The 22527-nt window shown below is 38.4% G+C and overlaps 1 pseudogene; it reads left to right on the top strand.

Moving 5' to 3' along the window:
• Positions 1-572: 572 nt before the first annotated feature.
• On the top strand, positions 573-13165 carry LOC127236092 (immunoglobulin-binding protein 1-like; annotated as a pseudogene).
• The last annotated feature ends 9362 nt before the right edge of the window (positions 13166-22527 follow it).

Below are 22527 nucleotides of genomic sequence, written 5' to 3'. Positions count from 1 at the left end.
TATGTTGAAAAGTTTTGGTGGAGCCACTTTTTCCTACTTTACCTCTGTGTTAGTATTTAATAAAAGGTCAACTTACATTCCAAACGGCAGATATCCAGCTAGGCCCACTCACGATAATACCAGAACTGTCTCAAGCCAAGGAGCAGTAGACACAGTCTCAGCTGTTGACAAGCCCCTCAGGTATCCTCTGGATCTGTCACTAGAGACAGGAGGCCCAGAGAGAACACCATAGGCAACAGCTTTGACTTCAAACCTGCTGCCAAGGCAGGCGGGAAACAGAAAGCTCAAGCCAGCCAGACTGCAGGTGCAAAAGCCACTGGAGACAGGAATTGCATCCAAAGCTTCCTGGCACAGCTGTTGGGAGTGAAGGTCAGCCAGATCCAAGAGGCATCACCTCTATTGTGATGGAGGTGAACAGGGAAGCAAATGGATCAGAGGGGGAAAATGTCTGATGTGACTCTTTAAGATGGTCAGCTGTGGTACTGTGAAATTATAGGATTAGGTAAAACGTGAACCCAGATTTCTTTTCCTAAGGCAGACACTTAGGGAAGCAACTATCCTCTCCCGCAGACATGGATGCCGAGAAGCCCTGTGGTCTATGTCTCTGGACTCAGTTTTCCAGTAAACTCAACTGCTAGGCATTGCCTTTTGGTAATTTGATGACACAAAGTTCTGCAAAAATCTAACATACTGAGTTATTTAATGTTAATATTTTTAAAGTACATTTTTCTGGGGATATATTGCTAGAGTACTTTTATGGTATGCTCTAGGGCTCTGAGTTCAATTCCTAGCACTGCACACACAAAAACATTTTTTTAAAGTGATATGAAGTCATAGGACACAAATAAGTGCTTTTATGTATGATCTTATAAATCCCCTGGATGTGTAGGATTTAGGTCATCTAAATATGGACTATTTTCAGTACAGGAATGGTTTTTCTGGGAGTAAATGAGAGAACAGATTTTTTTTCCTCTAAGGTTTTTACCATTGGGCTTTGAAAATTATGGCACATTTAAAGCCTTTTCTCTTTAACCAAAAGAAAATAGTACTCTACTCTTATATGTCAGGATGATACAGGTGACAGTGCCCCTGCTGAGGATGAAACTGAGCTGATTTTGTAGTAATAAGATGGATGTGATAAGTACATAGTGCCATTATTTCACTGACCCTGCTGTATCCAAGAGTGTGTTTTCAGGAAGGCAAGCCCAGGTGCAGAAAGCATCTGTGGTCCACAAAAAGCTGAGCTAAGTGAATCTGGTTGGATACTGAGCATATATGCTTATAGTCATTGTACCGGCAGAGCAATAAGCATTTTCCTAAAGTAGTGCAGTCCACATCTGCATGCCCTGTGATGCAGATCCCTGCCATCAGACCAATAGTGTTCCTACAGGAGGTAGTAGAAGACAGCAGGACAAACACCACACACACACACACACACACACACACACACACACACACACACACACACACACAGTTTCCTGTCTTACTCTTTCAAAGCCTGTTGTAGAACAAGGAAGCAATTTCCAGCTTAGTTGCCAAGGCAATAAAATAGGGCACTTACAGGAGAACTGTACCCCTCCCTGGATTGTGTTCCCTGACAGGCCCATGCTACCCCCTCTTGTCCCTGTCCCCACTGCTGGAACCTGTTCACAACCCCAGCAGATTTCCACTACTAGGCAGCAGGCCACAGCAGCCAGAATCGGTGAGTGACTTGCCTGCTAGCACAACTGCACATAATCTTTAGATTCTGTTCCCTGTGTGCCTTCCCCAGGCCCACACTTTCCCAGCTTGTTCTTGACCCTGCTGCTGGGTAGACTTCCACTACTCAGAAGCAAGCCACACTAGCTAGAATTGGTACAAGCCACACCAGTTAGAACAGGTTCAAGCCACACCAGCTTGAACAGACTTCAGCTGCTCAGGTGCGGGCAACACCATTCAGAAGAACAAAGACCCCCTGCTGCACCAAAGACTAAACTAAAATCAGAAGACCAACTTCCAGCTTGGACAGAGACTCTCAACTACACCAGAGCTCATATCCAGAAATCCAGACCACCAAAGGGGAAACAGAAACCAAGCAACAAAACACCCATCCAATAAAGACAAACTCTGAAATCAGGAACTAGAACTAATCATCCCAAACCCAGATGCCTAAACACCAGTGTAAAAATACAATAAAAACCAAGTAAATATGGCATCACCAGAGCTCAATTATCCTATGGAAGCAAGACCTGAGTATTCCATGCATCAAAAGTCCAAGGAAATGACCCTAAATACAACTATGAAGATGATAGATGTCCTTTGGGAGGAAATGAAAAACTCACTTTTAAAAATGCAATAAACACAAAGAGGTGAAGGAAACTATTCATGACATGAAAAATAAAAATAGAAGCAATAAAGAAAACACAAACAGACATTTGTTCATGTTTTCACTCCTCTCTCACTTTGACTGTACTCCAGGAGCATGGCCCTGGAGTTAGTTGTGGATTTTTGTATCTGCTTCCATCCATTTCTGGAAGAGGGTTCAAGCTGCTCTGGGGTTGTGGATTGAAGGCTGGTTATTTTTCGCTTCAAGTCTGGTATCTGCTTATGAGTGAGTACATACTATAATTGTCTTTCTGTGTCTTGATTACCTCACTCAGAATGGTTTTTTCTAGCTCTGTACTTTTGCCTGTGAATTTTAGGATGCCATTGTTTCTTACTGCTGGGTAGTATTCCCTTATGTAAATGTACTACATTTTCTTTATTTGTTCTTCAGTTGAGGGGCATCTAGGTTGCTTCCAAGATCTGGCTATTACAAATAATGATGCTATGAACATAGTTGAGCATATGTCCTTGTGGTGTTAATGTTCCTCTTTTGGGGAAATCCACAGAATCACCTGACCCGAGTCAGTGAGAGATCACTGACTCAGGTCTGACAAATGGAGAACCTGCATAACACCAAACTAGACTCCCTTAATATAGGTGAAAATGGTGCGGCTGGGACAATATATGAAGTCACTGGCAATGGGTCCAAGATCTATCACTAATGCACAAACTTACTTAGTGGAGCTCATTCTATATGTGAAATGCATGTATTTATGTAGGTATCTATTTTAGTTAAGCCAATTGTTCAGTTACTATTGATTTAGTATAAAATTGATATTATAAGTTATTAATGTGATATCCTTCATTTTTTATTCTAAGTCTTCCAAATCTACTTGTGCCATTTGGGCATGAAGACTGTGTCCTCCTTATCGGGGGTTCCAGAGTTTGCTAGAACTATTCAACTCTGACATCTAGAAATGTTTGGTTCTCTTAGTATAAGGGGGAAGACCAACTCAATGCCAAGCAAGCAAGGACAGGAAGATTTTCCATCAGTACTCAGTGAATATATTCTTTTGTTTATGGGTATGTGTATGTGTGCAAAGAAAGATACCAGATTCTTGGAGCCCTAGGGGGTCGGTCCTCTCTACTCAAACTCCTGTTTTGTTTTGGTACCTCCCTGCAGTAGTGGAAAATTGGATAAGCAGCTTGGGGTCTAAAAAGACTCTGTATTTGCTTCTTATCTCTGGCCATTGGTGCATTGTTGTTACATGTTCAAGTTCACTTCTGCCAATGCTTGCAATTTTACTAGAGCAGAAGTATCCACTTTTCTCCTCTTGTCTCATTACCCAATAATCAAAGGTTATTTCCAAGGGTGAAGCTATTCTTTATATTTACTATTAAATATCACACAAGAGAAAGAGATCTTGTCACTTCTGAAATTGTGTAATGCTGTTTTTGCCTCCAGGCACAAAGAAAATGCTTTCTTCCTTTTCCTTTCCTACAGAAAGCTAGAGTTTGTCAAGTGGTTACAGTTTTATTGTTGACACTGTACCTCTGTATTAGTGTTAACACAAGGCTCATAAACCTTAGCAACTTTATTACTCATCAATTAGTTTCCAATGAATTTTACTGCCTTGAATCTAATGGTGTTGTTCATGGAGAAGGCTTGATGTTCATAAAGAATTTCTCACCTGACACCTGGAAGGATGACATGGCATCAGAGTCCCCTCCCCCAAATTATTGCCATCATTGACTAGTAAGTTTGATCAGGGAGTTCTCTTAAGGTCTCTAGGCACACATTTCTTTCTGTTGTCATTCTCATCCAGCTCTGTTGAGGCTGCCTCCCTTTCAGAGTCTTCACACAAGTATGGAAAATGCCTTGGAAATGAGGTTGGGAGATGTAGATTTCAAGACTGAGCAATTCTACTTTGATATAGGAGCTTGAATAGGCAGTGTTAGTTTTCTAAGCCACAGCTGCCCTTCTGTGACTTGGACATACAATGCTCCTATCACAATATGAGAGTTAAATGAGACAGTGGACACAAAAGTGGTTTGTGACATATAAAGTGTCCTGCATACACAACAAAGGGGCATCTCTGAGGAGACTGTGTGCCCATTAAGAGAATGTTCATGCTGAGAGTCAACGTTGAGCTGCAAGAGAGTCAATGAGCTAGCCTCCATCCATTTCTCTTTGAAGTACTTCTCTTCTAGTTCAGCAAGGCTGTGACCTAGGAATGAGCAAGGCCACAATCACATCCCAGCCAATGAGGTAATCCCTACCATTACCTCATTCATTTTCCTCTTTTCATGAGTGTGTGACATAATTTGTTTCTGGGCTGTTATTGATGGGCATCTCATCTTGGTTTCACTTGAATTAAAAGTCTGGAGAAGAGAAACATTGTTATTTGTTCCAAATCCAGGACAGGTAGGCTATCTCATGTACTCTCAGTCCCTGTGAGGGAAACGTTCTCTGAATTCAGTTCACATTGCAGACTTCTGATTACCCTTGAGCAGATGTGAATTTAGATGAAGCTTATTATCTTGCATTTCCAGGAACTCTACCTCAGAGATAACCATCTTGGTTTCTTTCTTTCTTTCCTCTAGTCTGTCTCCCTCTTTCTCATTGATATTAGGATAATGAGAGTTGATATGATGGTAACTTACTAATTTCTGTTCTTTTAAATAGTGCAATGTTTAAAAAATATTAATGATGTTGACTTGTAGGACATTTGACTATTGGAACTTTACTTCATCTACAGTGGTCTTTTCATTCCCAGAATCATGTATGCTGTGTTTCACATAGTAGGTAACTAATCAGTAGCCATGGGATAGCTAGTAAATAACTTGTTGAATATTTAAAATTTGTTGAGAGTCTTATAGAAACATCCTTCTTCACTCTTCACAGTGGCTGTGCAAATTCCATTTTATAGATAAGAAAACTGAATGATGGAGCTCATAAGAGGTTTCCCAATGATAGTGTACTGATAAGATACATGGGTTTGAAATTGGGGTACCACTGCTCATAATTCCATGAATTTTCTGCACATTTAAATGCCCATATTCCAGCCTAAAACTATGTAGCTCTCCTTTAGATATGGCAACTTTTAAAGATATACAAGAAAACATTAAAACAGGGCCTAAGGCTAGGGAGTAAATATATTTAGATGGGCGAGTCTGATGCTCAGATGCAATTCTTTTTCTCTGTTCTCACTGATCCCTCTTTAAATTTATTCTTCCACAAGAATAAGCATATTGTTCATATTTGCACTGCCTGTCCTTAATTTGTTTCAATCTGTCTGTCTGATTCTAGAATGGAATCTTATCCACTTCTTGATACCATAACTCACTAGTCCTGGCTTTTTACTTAGAACTACATTTTGCATAGTCATGTCTGCAGTTGCTGATAATTTCTAAGACTGTAAGCTCTTGGAGTGTTGAACAACTTGTCTTTGGCTGAATCATGAATCAGTCTTTGACTGAATCAGGAGGTACTTAATTCATTTAATAGTTGGAAAATTGCAAGACTTGGATTGGCTGTCTGTGGCACTAAGAGAGGTGATTGCTCATATCTACACTGTTATTGTTAGCAGCAGCATTTTCCTACCGTAGTGCCCTATAACCTCTTGATTCACCAATAATCTTAGCTGTTGCTGTGTTGGACCGTTTCAATGCAAACCACCTACATCTCACCTTTAGGATCCTCTGCCTCTGCATTTTGCCTTGGGCTTTTTCTTTAGCCCCTGGAGCTCTTAGTGTACCCTTTAGGCAGCATAGAACTATGAAGCAGTAAATACCCTAGGCACAATCTTCAACCAATGGAAAGTTGGATAACTACCTCAGCCCCTATCTGTCAGAAATACTTCCTAGGTGTACTCTGCTGGTAACTTAAGAATTAACCTCAGCTGCACTGAGAGCCAGTTGTCCATAGTGATTTCCTCATATTTTTCTAACTGCTGTTCAATGGTGGTATCTTCAGAATAAATTCTTTGCACTCAAATCTTTCTCTGTTAATTTGGTTTTGGAGGAGGGTGTAAAATTGAACAGGACATGGCCTTGCTTTCTCACTATTCATACTAGAGGCTAAAACATAATAATAGGGATGGGCCATGTGGCTGGATTAATTAGGTAAATCATCTCATGATAGATATAGCTTTGGAGGTTTTAGATAGGGTTATGGTGAATAGAGACAGGGTTTAATTTCAGATTTGCTTTCTTTCTCCTTTAATAGTCGACAACATATAGACAATTATACTGATGAAAATGTACAATGTCTAGAAAGGTTACTGAAATGAGTAGCTTGATCTTCTGAGAACTAGCATGGCTAAAATTTCAGTTTGTCCCCATTCTTTGTGACCCTGATTTTGGTATAAAATTGACCCACAGTGTACTCCTATGTCTGTGGTTCATAGAACCTGCCAGTTGACATATTTTTTATGGCTCTTTCCTCTTGAGTTTTTGTCAAGAATTTGTTCTAAAAAGATGCCAGATACATATTCATTATCACTGAGCAGTCACTTCACCAAGAAAGGTTGAGAAGAGAGCGTGGCAGATGGTGTCATGGAAATTATACTGAAGAACACCCCTCACGATGATGAAAGAGGCAGCACTGAAGTCCTGGCATCTAGATAGGTGGAAGGGAAGATTTATGCCTGGTGTGTCTGGGATCATAATAACTAATGTATCAACTTCTTTGAAAACTTTTTAATTAGAGAGATCAGCAGGATTTGTGGATGAGTCATGAAGAAGCAGACCTTTCACTTGCAGTAAATGAGGGCAAACTAACCATCAGCAGCAATAGCTGCATTCACTTCAGAGCCCAATATAAATGGCACTGTTCTAATTAGGCAGGCCAAGGGTCTAATCCCTGCATGGGCCAAATCAGGCTACATCATTTCTTCACCTGACTGTCCTCTCACTCCCAAGCAGCAAACACAGCCTCACATAACGCAAGCCTAAAAGAATGTGTTGCAAACTATAGTGTAAGCCTGACCTTGTCAACTGTCTGATGAAATTCATTTGCTTGTGTCCCAATGTCTTGAGTATAAATTCTGGATTCCTTGCCACAGACCTTAAGACCCTGAACAATTTGATCCTAGCATCTTGGGTCTGTTATTTCTTCTTTGCTCCCTAACACAGCCAAACTGTCATCTGAGAAGAATGTTCATTGCTTGACACTTGGCATTCTGAAATGCTAGGTGTAGTATGGTTTTCCTGAACTATTTGATGGCTGGCTTCTCCAGGTCTTTGCTCCATTACTATCTTAGAGAGGCATTTCTTTCTTTTTAAGTTTTTTTTTTTTTTTAATTTCATTTTGCATTCCAACCACAGTTCTTCCTCCCACCTCCCCCCACTCCTCTCACCTCCCCAACTCCCTCCTCAGTTCTCCTCCCATTTACTCCTCCCATAGGGTAAGGGCTCCCAGGGAGGTTGACAAAGCCTGGTTCATTAAGTTGAGGCAGGACCAAGTTCTCCCCCATTGTATTGAGGCTGAGCATAGCATCCCACCCAAAGGATTGGGTTCCAACAAGCTAGCTCATGGACCAGAGATAGATCCTGGTCCTGTGGTCAGGGGCCCAGAGGGGTATCCTTTTCACCCTACTATGTTCAAAGTACCCTTAGTTGTACCCTTTGTAGCCTCAGAACTTATCAGTGTTTAAGTGGATCACAAGTACTTCTAGGACAAAAAACTGAAACTTTATTATTTTGAATTGATTTTGTTAGAGTGATACTCAAGAACTCTAGATGGTACATTATAGTACCCAATGAACATCTACTAAACACAAAAAAACGTGTATGGTATTCTACTGCTGATCAGTAGGCAGTCTTAACAAACTTCAATATTTAGTCATCTCCCACTTGGATAGGGTTGACAATTTTTGCTAGTAAGATGTGGAAACACACAGTGTGACATTTGAGACTGTACACCATGACTTTTCCTTTTGTCCTTTCTTGAGCCACTGTAGGGGAAATTGATAGCCCTATTGTGTTGATATTCAAGGAGCCAAGGAGAGACCCTACTTTTTCACCATGTTATACAAAGGGGACAAAGCAGACCTAATCCCTGCTTTCTTTGGATTTATATTCCTAGGGGACAACCAGATTTATGAGTATGTTAAATCATAAGTGTGGAAAGTAGAAACAAACCAAACAGGCATTTGACATGTTGTCTTTATCATGCATTCATTGTTTACACCATTGGTATCTTATACTTTAAATATAACCATATTTTAAAAACTGGGAATCAAATGCCTTCCACATTGTTTATATTTTTCTTATGGTGGTGGTATATACCTTCAATCCCAGCACTTGGGAATCAGAAGAAGGCAGATTTCTGGGAGTTCAAGGTTAGTCTGGTTTATAGTGAGAGTTCCAGTCTCTCAGGCTCATACCATACAAGGAAGCCCACACGTTACACTGTTTGGATAGCCAGAAGCAAGGTACTGGAAAGCCCAGAGATTCAGGAAGAATCATACATGACTGAGGAAAAATTCAATGAAATGATTACTAATGATATTCCATTATAACTCATAGATCAGTGCCTAGTTCAATTGTCCTCAGAGAGGTGTCACCCAGCAACTGATGAGAGCAAAGGGAGAGACCCACAGTTAAACATTAGACAGAGCCAGGGGAACCCTGAAAACTAGTGGGAGGAAGGGTTGTAGGAACTAGAAGGGTCAAGGGCACTGTGAGAGCACAGCCCACAGAATCAATGAAGCAGGGCCTATAGGGGTTCCCAGTAACTGAAGTGGCAATCATGAACCCTGGATGGGTTTGAGCTAAGTCCTCTGCTTATATGTTATGGGTGTACCCCTGGTTGTTCTTTGTTCTTGTGGCACTCATTATGATGGAGTCTCTAGCCCTTTTGCCTGCTCTTGGAATCCTTTTCCTTCTACTGGGTTTCTGCCTTGATATGAGGGCTAGTGCCTAGTCTTACTAGTCTTATTGTAACTTGTTTTGTCATGTTCAGTTGATAGCCCTGGGAGGCCTGCTCTTTTTTTTTTTTTTTTTAAGGGCAAAGGAGGAGTGGATTGTGGTTCTGAGGGAGAGGGGAGGCATATGCAGGGAACTAGGAGGAGTGGAGGGAGAGTAAATTGCAGTTGGGGTGTAATGTATGAGAGAATAAATATTAATAATTGATAAAAATTTAATGTCTCATGAAAAACTTCCTAGAAGCTAACATACAGCATATATGGGCTGATGGTGTTTTCAATGGCTTTTGTTGTTTGTTTGTTTGTATTAAAGTTTCCAATTAAAAATTCAGCAGCAAAAAGCTCCCCCAAAACAAGCAAAAACAAAAAATTCCCAATATTTCCTTATCTAAAATCTGTTTCTATTTAAGATTGTTTTATTTTTATCAGTGCATAATTTATCCTGGTTTCCCATAAGGAAATTGAGATATACTCTATTAATTTAAATATTTTGCTTACCAAGAACATAGCATGCATTTTTACATGTTCAGATATCTTGCTATTTTTTTTCATATCATCTATGGTTGCCTATCATTTTATACTTTTTATGATGGATTATATTAATACTTGAATGTGTTATCAGACATTTATTCCATTAAGTTGTACAAATTTGTAAGGCCAGTCAGCAGTCATTATAAAATAATTAAAATAATTTTTATATAGGACATTTTGACCATATTCTTTTCCCTCATTCAACTCTTCCCAGATCTTCCCTTTCTGAGCTGATATCATTTCTCTCTTAAGAAAACTAATCAAAACCTCAAACAAACAAAAACAAAGCACACACATACAAACACATGGACCCACATGCATGCACATATAAACACACACACACACACACACACACACACACACACACACACACACACACACACACCCCAAAATAGAAAACAAATGAGTCTGATTTGTGTTGGCCAATGGCTCCTGAGCATGAGCTTTTCCCTGAGGGGTAGTTGATGCATCCAATGTCACTCCACAGAAGAAAACTGAGTTTCCCTCCTTAGCTTCTGCTAATTGTAAATAGCTCCTTGGTTAGGGGGTGGGACATCCAGCTCACTTCTTTTTCAGACATGTGTTCTTTTCTTTTTCTATTATTATTTTATTATTTTACATATTGATCCCAATTCCCTTTCCCTCCCTTCCTCCCATGCCCCCAACCCCCTTCCCATCCCATCCCTCCCACCACTCCACAGGGAGGGTGATGCCTTCCAGGAGGGATCAACAAAATCTGCAATGTGTTCTTTTCTAGGTGATGTAGTAACTCTATCTTTTCCAGTAATATTTTTGAAGTTGCTTATAATTTTCACTTCTACATACTTTTTAATATTCAATTCACTTTTTAAATGGCTTTAGTTTTGTGTAGTTAAATCTTTTAATAGAATTTATTCTGGTATGTAGTTAGCTACTTTTCCAGTAAAGATTTGTGGCTGCCTTGTTACAATACAATCTGTTTTTTTTTTTTTTCTGTGTGTATTGACATTGCAATTTAAAAGATGGGTGAAGATAAAGTTGCAATAGATTGCTCCTTGTTGTTCTTCTTATTTGTTCTCCTTGTTTACTTGTTGTTTAACTTTGTGAAAGGATAAAATGTACATTGTTCTACTCTGTGCTGTCATGCTTATTATATCTGGTAGATTGTTTCTTATATTTTTGGTTGTGAGCCTCGCCTTTCATAGCTGAGCCATCTCACCAGCCCAGGTTGTTTCTTTAAACTCCTTCTGACTTCAGTTTTAGGTGCTTCTGTCTCAGGTATTCTGTATATATTCAAGTCCATAGGTCTCCTACTTCATATACCTTAGCTTGTTTACAGGTCTGGTGCCCACTTTCTGCCTTATGAAGTGTCTCTCTCTCTCTCTCTCTCTCTCTCTCTCTCTCTCTCTCTCTCTCTCTCTCTCTCTCTCACACACACACACACACACACACACACCCACACTCTCTCTCTCTCTCTCTCTTTCTCTCCCCTTTGGGTTTGGGTTTGATATACTAGTCTGAACTTGCAGAGCTGTGACACATTTCTTTTAATTAATATTCTTATTTCAGCTGACATTCTTTCACCCTCATTTGTGAATTTCTTAGTTTGTTAGTAAAATCTCTTTATACTATTAAGAAAGTAAAAAGACTAATTAATCCTATTGATATTTTTGGTTTCATGCAAATTCAAAATAAAATACCCATTATATTGTGGGAGTGTTGATTGTAATAAAATCTGCTTATAGTTTCTGTGGTTGGAACTTGAGGATTTTTGACCCTGATGTTGCAGAGTCAGATGTCTGCATTTTTACTCGTTTCTAGGCAACCTGGTGGCTGTTGCTCTACCATTTCCCCTGCTCTGCACCAAATGGGTTTGTCATTGCAAGCCATTTGCAGTGGATACTTCTGGAAATCTCTGCATTTTTTTTCTTAATAGCAAATACTTTTTAAACATGGTGAGTCTTTGCTTTTTATTCTTTTCAGTGGAATATAATCGTACTTGAAAACGTTAGCATGGTCCTTATTTCTTTTTCTACCTCTGGAGTAGAGTACAAGAAATGTGTAGCATCAGCTAATATTTTGATGATGTCTTTGTGTTTGTGGAGAATTCTTATAAATGAATTGTATATATTTATCCTCTCACTATTTCCTAATATCTTGTACTTCATAGCTTGTGTTTGGCACCTTTTCTACACCATTTCATTATGACTCTGTGATATTCACTTCCACTTAGTACTTTATAGTGGCTATTTCCACTGGCCTTTCAGTTCTTCAAATAAACATTTTGTTGTTGTTGTTGTTGTTACCATCGAGTCTTGAAACTAGAGCTTTCTTTCTGTAATGCTCTTCCTCTTTGCCCCTCCCACAAACCCATCCATTTGCTTCACTTGCTCAAGATTCATGTACTTTTTTGTATACCATTTACATTACTTCAAGTATTTAAATCTCTAGGCCACATATATCATAACAGCAAGGATGTAGTTTGACACAAGGTTTGATTTGACACATAGTTTGACATAATATTATATGTCTTGCATCTGACACAATTCATAGTATATGAAACCATCAAAAATAGTTATGGGGTGAATGATTCCTTAAATATATATACCAGGTATAGGAATATTAAAAGCTTATAGCCATTAAATGTCAAAAATAAAACTTTAATCAGGGTCTCCTTTTTCCTAGTTTTGTGATCTTTTATAAACAAACAAGCAAAACCCCAAAACAACAACAAAAGGCTTTCTAGCTTATCCATGGCCTCTCCAAATTTCATGGTTACAATATCTCGTGAACCTCCTGCTGCTGCCTTCTTCAGCAAATCCTACCAGCATGCGCCACCACAGCCAGCGGCTATGATATCAAAAGAAAGGCCAAAATAGAGAGATACTAGCAGAAGAAAGAAGTGACACATAGGTTGTCTATACTGAAATCTGCTGTGGAAAGTGGTCAAACAGATGATGAGTGTGTTCCTGAATATTATCTCCATTGCCTTTGGAGGAGGAGTGGGATCAAGTTAGAAGAGACTGAGAAAATAGATCAGTAAATAAAGATCTTGGAAGAAAAAGACTCTGCAAGAGAGGAATCAACATCCCACTCATGCTTCCAGAGAAGTCTCCAATGAGCCTTCATACTCACTCAGAATGAGGCCCAAACCGAAGCATTTGGAGTAAGTTATCCAACCAAACCTTGCAACTGTGATGATGAGACTGGTATGAACTGCTTCAGAAATATAGAGCATTACATAAGGTCAGGGAATAGCCAAGTTAATATCAGCTGATTTCCAAAGAATAGCTCAGCAGCAAGAAGATCAAGAACAAAGGGATAAAGGGAGTGAGGAGAAAATTCTCCACAAAACATGGGAGTGGGATGAGTGGAAGGACAGTCATCTTAGAGGCTATGGCAACAGACAGAATATGGGCTAATATTCCTGCTAGTCAAAAGGACAATGTGGCATGCACTTTCATACCAAAGATTGCTACCCCTGCTCATAGGGTATGGTGAGGGCAGCCATACAGTCTTGCTTTGCATTTGGTAGTATCAAATAATTGTTTTCTTGACATTAGGTAATAACTAGTGATTTCATTTGACATTATTAAATCTCATAGGGGTGTATTATGATTTCTTAAGTAGCCAGAGAAGAACACTACAAAATAGCTCTATATAGTCAATGATAGTATGAAGTAACCCAAAAGGTACTCAAAGGAATTAAATCTGGCAGATCAATGCATTCCAATTTGTAGAATTTGGAAAATTAAAATATGTACACAACACCATTGATAGTTATTCGAGTTTTCAATGGGCAACTGCTTTGAGTTTGGAAAAAGCTGATTTGGTAAATACACATTTGCCAGAAGTTATAGCCATCATGGGTATACCTGTACAAATAAAGACAGACAATGCTACAGCATATATCTCTAAGAACATGAGACAGTTTTCTGCTTATTATAATATAAAGCAAATTACAGGTATACCGTACAATCCAGGCAGTTATAGAAAGATCAAATCAAATTCTAGAGGATATACTAAATAAACAGAAAGGAATGATAAAGAACCCCCAAAATAGATTGCACATAGCTTTATTAGCTTTGAATTTCTGAATGATAATGAGAAAGAAACAACAGCTGTGGAAAGACATTGGATAATAGAAAAAACTACAGAATAAATAAATCAATATACTTTAAAGATTTCTTGAACTCCGAATGGAAACTGACATTTATTGCATTGGGAGAGGTTTTGCTTTTGTTTCCCAGGTGAAGAAAAAATATGGATACCATCAAAATTGATATAGATTTGATTTGAACAAGGCACCTCTTAATTAGAAGAGATGGTAGTTCATTAAGCAACATGGCCATTTAATCTAAACTAATCTATAAAATTGATAAATGCTTTTCATTTGATCAGATAAAAATTGCCAAAGGAGAACATCCCCAAAATAGAGTTGGGGAAGGGTTTTATTTTTGTCTTTTCAGGGACTAGAGGTATCCACCTAAAGAATCTGGAGACCATTGGTCAATTGAGACATCTGAAGAAAAGGAACAAATTGTCCAGAAAAATTGTCAGAAGGAAAGGAATCAAATGATCTATTGGTGTATCATATTTCCAACAGGATAAAATTTCATAATCTTTCCATATATTTGTTTCTTTTTTTCTAAAGACATAATGAAAATGGTTCTTTTGTAGTCCCATTCCAGTTAAATATTAAAGTTGGCTTTGGAGTTGGAGTGTGTGGTTCTGTCCTTCTCTAAACCCAAGTATGCTTGTTGAAGGAAAATCAAACTTTTCTGTCTCATATTAAAAGAGTCACCTGATATGGAACAGAAGAAAGATAAACATTTAAGGACTATTGCATTGCTGCTCATCTCTTATGTATATGTATTTTAAAGTTTTTGTCATATTAATGTTCATGTAGAATACTAAATAATTCTAGAAAAAGGTTTCATCCACCTTCCTGTATGTGATTTCGGACTTGAGTCTCTACCAGTGTTCTACATTGAGCCATTATCATGCCTAACAACAACCTTTGAAGTCTCCAAAGGGAAGATGAGCCCCACAACAATTTCACCAGGAGTATGATAACCCCACTGAGCTGAACAATACCAACTAACAATCAGCTTTGGAATACCAAATGCTCAGAACAGTTTTGAGGAGCCCTGCTAAGATAATCTAGCCTCACAGAAATTGCTCAGAACGAATTCAAGGTGACTACTTGAGATGATCCAGCCTCACAGACTACTCTAGCCAGGACTTGAGACAAGCCCTGCACTTTGCCATTTTGGTTAGACACAGCTTGACAGTTATTCCAAATTTTTCATTTCTGGATCCCCTAAAGATGCTGTTGCCCCCAGACAACAGGAAGTAATTTTAAGAACATGGCACACACATTACCAAGAGGTGGGGTAGGTGGTTTTTGGTCATTCACTGGGTTATGGAAATTGGTTATAAAATGTTGGTTACACTCAGGAAGAAAATTGAACAAAAGGATTACAATTCAAGGTTTTTGTGTTGAAATAAAAGGAAATACAGATTGGATACGATGAAAAGGTAGATAATTGAATCTACTTTTGAAAAGCAACTACCAGTTTTAAATATTTTACATTGAATTGAACGTTTGTATGTTGTATACAAATATTACATATTGATGAAAATATGAGATTAATTTTGTTAAAACATATTATACATACATTTTAAATATTTTTCAAGGTATTGTACCTATTCAAAAATGTAATGCAAATTTCTAGTCCTTGAAGATTGTCATTACTAACTATGAGGAAATTCAGATTAGTAGTTAGTTACCAATTACTACTGAACTTCTAGTCACTAGTCATATTAGGTATGTTTCCAAGGTCAAACAGATATATTTTACAAAGACAGGTCATCTTCAAACATTTCAGAGATCTACAGAATAAAGGTTTTTCATAACACAAGTATTTTTTTTTTTTTTTTTTTTTTTTTTTTTTGTGACAATGAGTCATGTCTGCTCCTGGCAGTGCTGAGCAGAGAAGATGATGGGCATCTAAGAAACTCCACATGGAGTTTACTTTCTTTGTGAAAAAGAGTAGTCATTGAGCAAGAAAGTGCCCTGGCCCCAACTCTTGACAGTATGTCATCCAAATTGGACAAATAGGATACTAACAAGAGTGACTGCAAACCTTGCCAAGACAAGGTAGGACAGTCCTTTAGAAAATCCTGCTTCACAAAAATGTCTGTCAGATATGTTAGGCTTATAGAATGGATGGCTGCCCCACTTTGCAGGAGAACTTTGGGTGGTTTTCCAGGCAGACAGCTGCTTTTTATCATTTCTCACATTTTTTGGATGTTGCTTATTCACACTTCTTGCTTACTTAGTATATTATAGCCTTCTTGCATCTCTGAGGGAGTTGAAGACTAGATATTATAGTTATATCTTTTTATTGTTACTAGATTCAGAAAAGAAATTTACTAAAGACATGTAAAGTGTAAAAGTTTGAGAGACATTAGAAGATGATTTGACAATGCAAATTAGAATAGAAAGCAAATTAGGTACAAGACTTTGGGCTCACCAAGATAGAAAAGATAATGGGGTATTTTCTCTGAATTTGTCAAATGCAAATAGACTAGATATTTTCTCTAGAAATGCAAATGGACTAGAGATTATTGATAAACTTGTTGCCTGTATATATTGTATATACTTATTGTATATAGTTTTTCTTATGTTCATTGTAGTCTTCTCTTTTCATATTAGACACAAAGGGGAATTGTGGTAATATATTGTTATGATTTATTAAAGTCACTAGAGATTAAAATAGCAAAGCAGCCATAATATGTAAGCCATACGTGCCAGGTAAGCCATAGATGCCAGGTAGTAATTGTAGACACCTTTAATGACAGGATTTGGGATTAAGAGGTAGTTGAATTTCTCTTACTTCAAGGCCACACTATGTGAAATCGATCTAGTCCTAAAAGAAACAGCTCACATAGAGGTGATCTCAGCACCTGGGATCACAAGCCTTTAATCCCAGCACTAGGAAGGTGGAAACAGGAGTGATATTTCTCTAAATAGGGATAAGAGACAGGAGGAGAAAGGAAGTGAGAACTTTTGCCTCTGAAGATTTGTGGTGACAGGATTGACAGGTAGATGTAAGAGCTAGTGGCTTGGTTGCTTTGCTTCTCTGATCTTTAGATTGATTGTGGAACCTCAACATCTCTGTGTCTTTTATATTTTGTGCTAAAACAATATGAACTCATTTAATAATAAAACTCTTATTACATGTGCCTATGAAAAAAAGAAATCAAGAAGCAGCTACATACCCACCCACACCCATACTCACCCCCACACACATGACATTTGTCTAGCATAAATATCATTATTCCCAAAATATTACCCTTCCAAACTTTTCCCAACTTTTGTATCATTTTGACTACTTTTTATAACACTAATAATTTTCTTTTGTACTGTAGTTTTCTGTGTCTTTGTGGGGCTGCAATCTTTACCTGAGTGGGGGAGTGTGGATTGGGAAAGGCTAGCTATAGACAATAAAGAAAGACAGAGAAGCAGAATAAAGGTCAGCAGGGCAGATCAGTCAATAATGAAATTCTACTCTTATATACCATAACAAAAAAGAGGAACACAGTATCATGTATATGGAACAAACAGACTTTTCTTCCTCACTTATTTCAAGGGTTTAGTAACCACACTTTAGCTCCAGCTTCTTGTTCCCTAGCCTTAAGGTCAGGAGTAGCCATACCTCAGATTCAACTTCTTCTCTAGCCTAGAGGTCAGAAATAGCCACACATCAGATTCAGGTCTGTTGCTATTTAGAGTAAGACAGCCAAAGCATCCTTCTGCAGCCATACCTTTGACCTTTAGGTCTTATGACTTGCTGACAGCTTTGAACTCTCTGCCCTTGTGCCAAGATGGAGTGCAGCCATCTTTATGGGCACCCACAAATTTCCCCTTCTTAGTATAATTAAAAAATATCTGTGCTTCTGCTACAGGACAGATGGCTGTGTCTATCTTAGGTAGTGTTCTTCAAATTTCCAGACTTACCCATCATGGGAAGCACACATTCCATCATGTTTGTTCTGTCTTAGGTAGCTGGGAGGTAAGGAAACTTTATCCGTCTCTGACTACCAGCCTCTGTAATAAAGAACATTAGGGGATAGTGCATAGCTTGATGCCAGCACACCTGAGCCAACTTTTCATCGAGAATTCACAAGCAAGCTCGATAATGCATATGCTTTTGTGGCTATAGCATCTCCTGCAAAAGGAGGATGAATCAAGATAAAACTGGCCTTCTAAAATTGGTCTGAGATGTCTTGAGTCGCTTTTGTTGTATCAAAATCTAAATCTGCCTATTCAATTGCATTGTATCTAACAATTCATAAGCATCATGTCTAATCCTTAATGGAATGGGCTGACTTTTTCATTCATAACATATATCTAGTATAGTAAAGGTTGTAAACATTAATGATTCCAGTATCCTTATTAACAATTGACACATAATTGACTAAAGGACAATAATATTTTCTCATGGTGAATGAAGTATGAATAACTCCACAATTCTGAACCTTTTCTTTTTCCCTCTTTAAAATCCAATGCACTGCTGCTTATAATTTTCAAAGTTTGAGATACCACAATCCTTGAGTATTAAATATTAAGTTAGACATGAGTGTGGCTGTTCTTTATAACCCCCAATACCCAGGACATTGATGATTACTCAATAAGTACTTATTATTCAGGAGGATGGATAAACTACTCTGGTTTTTGGCTTAAAAACTCTATTCCAGGATGATAGAGGAAGAAACTGAATCCAATTAAAGTCAGCTTTATTTATCTGGCTCTCTGAATCTCACAATCAGAAACAGTGCTGTATTTAGGGAATCTAGAGCCAGCAGACTTCCACTGACAGACAAAAAAATTACTCAACTCATATTCAAATGTATTTCCTAGCATTAATGCATAGACTAATTCTCTTGCTTTGTAACTTTGTTATGAAAATAAACAAACCACAACAACCCCCGCCCCAAAACCAAAACCTGTTCTGTACACCATGGGCCTTGAAAGCATTTAACAAACCTACTAGTGTTTCTTTAACCTCTTTTTTTTTTCATCAGTTTTGTGATTAGAGGTAAGTCAGCTTGATTTGTTTCTGAAGTCAAATCTACATGACATATGTTTTAGGCCATCACCAAGGCATCCTGTACACCTGTTAGACTTATCAAGGGCACTGTGTGAAATCCTGCAGTGTGGTGCTATCAGGTGGTGATGCTAATGCTGATGACCCTGGGAGTACTGGCTTCCAGAGCTATGCCCCATGTTTTTGCACAGTTGTAATAAGAGAATTCCCAGGGAAATGAGTATTTTAAGTTGAAAACCCTATGTCTGCTGTGTTGAGATGCACATCTGTGTGCTTCCATTTGGATGATTAAACAGTATAACCTTTATCCAGAGTTCTGGAGGCTACAAATCTGGCAAGACTGGTTCCTTCTTGGGGCTATGATGGAAGGATCCCTTCCAGGCCTCTCTCCTTGCCCTGGAGGGCTTAATTTATTCACTTTGTGTCTTCATATGAATCTTCCTCTGTGTGTGTCTCAATTGGTACAGAAATTTGCCTGATTTAATAAAGACATCAGTAGAACTGGATTAGGGTTCACAGTAACTTATATGTTTCTATAATGATTCTATCTCCAAATTAGATCTATTGTGGGATATGATGTGTGGTTAGGACTCTAACACTTACTGTTTTTAGGTGTGAGGTACATTTCAAAACACCCCCAACTACACATCTTATTATAGGAAAGTACATGAGGTTCAGGACTGGGGAGAGATCCTTCACACCTTTCTCTACTAGTTGTGGCTATATGCAAAGCAGAGAGGATCATGGTTGTGGACTGGCATCCTTAAGGAGCATTGGAACCAGCTTGGGCTATGGTTAAGGACAAAGCTGTATATAAGCATGGTCGTCATTTTTCTGTACTTTAGAAGCTTATGTCTGTCACATAAGTTTCTCTTTAGAAGAATAAATCTTGCTATAAGTATTGATTTAATGGTATATACATTTGAGGCCACATTATCTGTGAATTTCTAGCTTCCTTGACCTTATTTGTTGATGCCTTGCTTTCTCTCAGTCTTAAGCAGACACATAAAAAATCCACCAAAGGTTTGGTTGTATAAGAAAAATGGCGGCATTTATTGGCTTAGCACAGAGACTTTAAAAATGGAGTAGAAATCAACCTGTACATTAGATGCCATTCTGGGTGGTTGAAATACCCATGTGTTTAACATAGTTGTTAACATCATGGAAAGTTGCTGGAAGCTGGGAATTTTGTTGATGCACACTAGTTTTGGCTCATGGGAGTTAAAGAATCTCCCAGAAACCATGGGATTAACTGAGGCCAATCTCCACTATTTTTGTTCAATACAGAGACTTATGTACCAAGGTACTGAGAGGACAAAGTCTATAATTTATTGTTGGCAAGTATGATGCCAAAAGATCTATATTCATGTGCTTGTTCAGTTATTGGCTTGTTTTTCATTGCTTTGCATGTTCTGTGCTTCCACAGACATTCTCCATCGACATTAAAGGAGAAAAATGTGTTCGCATTGGCTGCATTTCTAATGATGCTTAAGTTTTAGTGTGGTAGATAATAAAAAGTCAACATAAAACAAAATATCTTCAACAAGGAGGAAGGGTAATGAAGAATACAAAATAAAGTAATTAGATAATGGGTGATTTCATTCAGGGAGTAATATTTTTAAAAAAATGTTTAAAGTAAAAACACTCTTATTTTACATACCCCTTCCAGTTGCTTTCCCTCCCATTCTCTCGTCAATTCCTCCCCTGAATCAATCTTCTTAATCCCACTTGCTTTCCTCTCCTCCCCTTCTTTTCCTCCTACTTCCCTCTCCACTCACCCCCCCACTCCCCATATGCTCAGGAGATCTTGTCCCTTTCCCCTTATGTGAGGGACCTTATATGAATCTCTTAGAATTCTCCTTGTATCCTAGATTCTCTGGCAGTGTGAATTATAGGCTGGTGATCCTTTGTTCTATGTCTAAAATCCATATCCATGAGTACATACCATGTTATTCGTTTTGTGACTGGGTTATCTCATTCAGGATCGTTTCTTCAAGTTTCATCCGCTTGCCTGCAAATTTCAAGGTTTTTATTGTTTTCCCCCCCACAGAGTAGTATTCCATTGTGTAAATGTGCCACATCTTTTTTTATCCATTCTTCCATTCTTTAGTTAAGGGGCATCTAGATTGCTTCCAAATTCTTGCTATTACAAATAATGCTGCTATGAACATAGTTAAGCACATGTCATTGTGGCATGGATGTGAATCATTTGGGTATATGCCTAAGAGGTAGGTTGCCAGGTCCTGTGGTAGACTGATTCCCATTTTCCTGAGGAACCGCCATATTGATCTCCAAAATAGCTGTACAAGTTTGCACTCCCAACAGCAGTGGAGGAGTGTTCCCCTTTCTCCACATCCTCTCCAGAACAAGTTGTCATTGGTGTTTCCAATTTTAGCCATTCTGGCAGGAGTAAGATGGTATCTCAGAGTTGTTTTGGTTTGCACTTCTCTGATAGCTAAGGATGTTGAGCACTTTCTTAAGTGTCTTTCAGCCTTTTTGATTTCCTCTATTTAGAGTTCTTTATTCAGTTCTGTACCCAATTTTTAATAGGGTTATTTGGTGTTTTGTTGACTAATTTCTTGAGTTCTTTGTATATTTTGGAGATCAGCCCTCTGTCAGATGCAAGATTGGTGAAGATCTTTTCCTAATCTACGGGCTGCCGTTTTGTCTTGTCAGCTGTTTCCTGTGCCTTACAGTAGCTTCTAAGTTCGAGGAGGCCCATTTATTAATTGTCAATCTCAGTGTCTGTGCCCCTGGAGTTATGTTCAGAAAGCGGTCTCCTGTACCAATTTTTTTCTAGGGTACCTCCTACTTTCTCTTCTAAGAGGTTCAGTGTGGCTGGATTTACGTTGCGGTCTTTGATCCATTTGGACTTGAGTTTTGTGCATGGCAATAGACATGGGTCTATCTGCAGTCTTCTACACACCATCATCCAATTGTGCCAACACCATTTGTTGAAGATGCTTTCCTCCTCCCATTGTATGCTTTAAAATGTTTTGTCAAAAATCAGGTATTCATAGGTGTGTGGGTTAATATCAGGTTTTTCGATTTGATTCCATTGATCTACTTTTCTATTTTTGTGCCAATACCAGGCTGTTTTCAGGACTGTATCTCTGTAGTAGAGCTTAAAGTCAGGGATGGTGATGCCTCCTGAAGTTCCTTTATTGTACAGGGATATTTTGGCTATCCTGGGTCTTTTGTTTTTCCATATAAAGTTGATCATTATCCTTTCAAGGTCAGTGAAGAATTGTGGTGGGATTTTAATGGGGATTGCATTGAATCTGTAGATTACTTTTGGCAAGATTGCCACTTTTACTATGTTTATCCTACCTATCCAAGAGCATGGGAGAGCTTTCCATTTTCTGGTATCTTCTATTTCTTTATTTAAAGACACAAAGTTCTTATTATATAAGTCTTTCACCTGCTTGGTAAGTGTTACCCCAAGATACTTTATGCTGTTTGTGGCTATTCTAAAGGGTGATGTTCCTCTGAGTTCTTTTTCAGTCCCATTGTTTTCTCAATAAAGTAGGGCTACTGACTTTTTTAGTTTATCTTGTATCCTGCTACTTTGCTGAAGGGGTTATCAGCTGTAGGAGTTCCCTGGTAGAGATTTTTAGGTCACTTATGTAAACTATCATATCATCTGCAAATAGTGAAAGTTTGACTTC

This window comes from Phodopus roborovskii, unplaced genomic scaffold (assembly GCF_943737965.1).
Source record: "Phodopus roborovskii unplaced genomic scaffold, PHOROB, whole genome shotgun sequence".
Classification (NCBI taxonomy): Eukaryota; Metazoa; Chordata; class Mammalia; order Rodentia; family Cricetidae; genus Phodopus; species Phodopus roborovskii.
The sequence above is the reverse complement of the archived record's forward strand: the minus strand, read 5'-3'. Positions and strand labels throughout refer to the sequence as shown.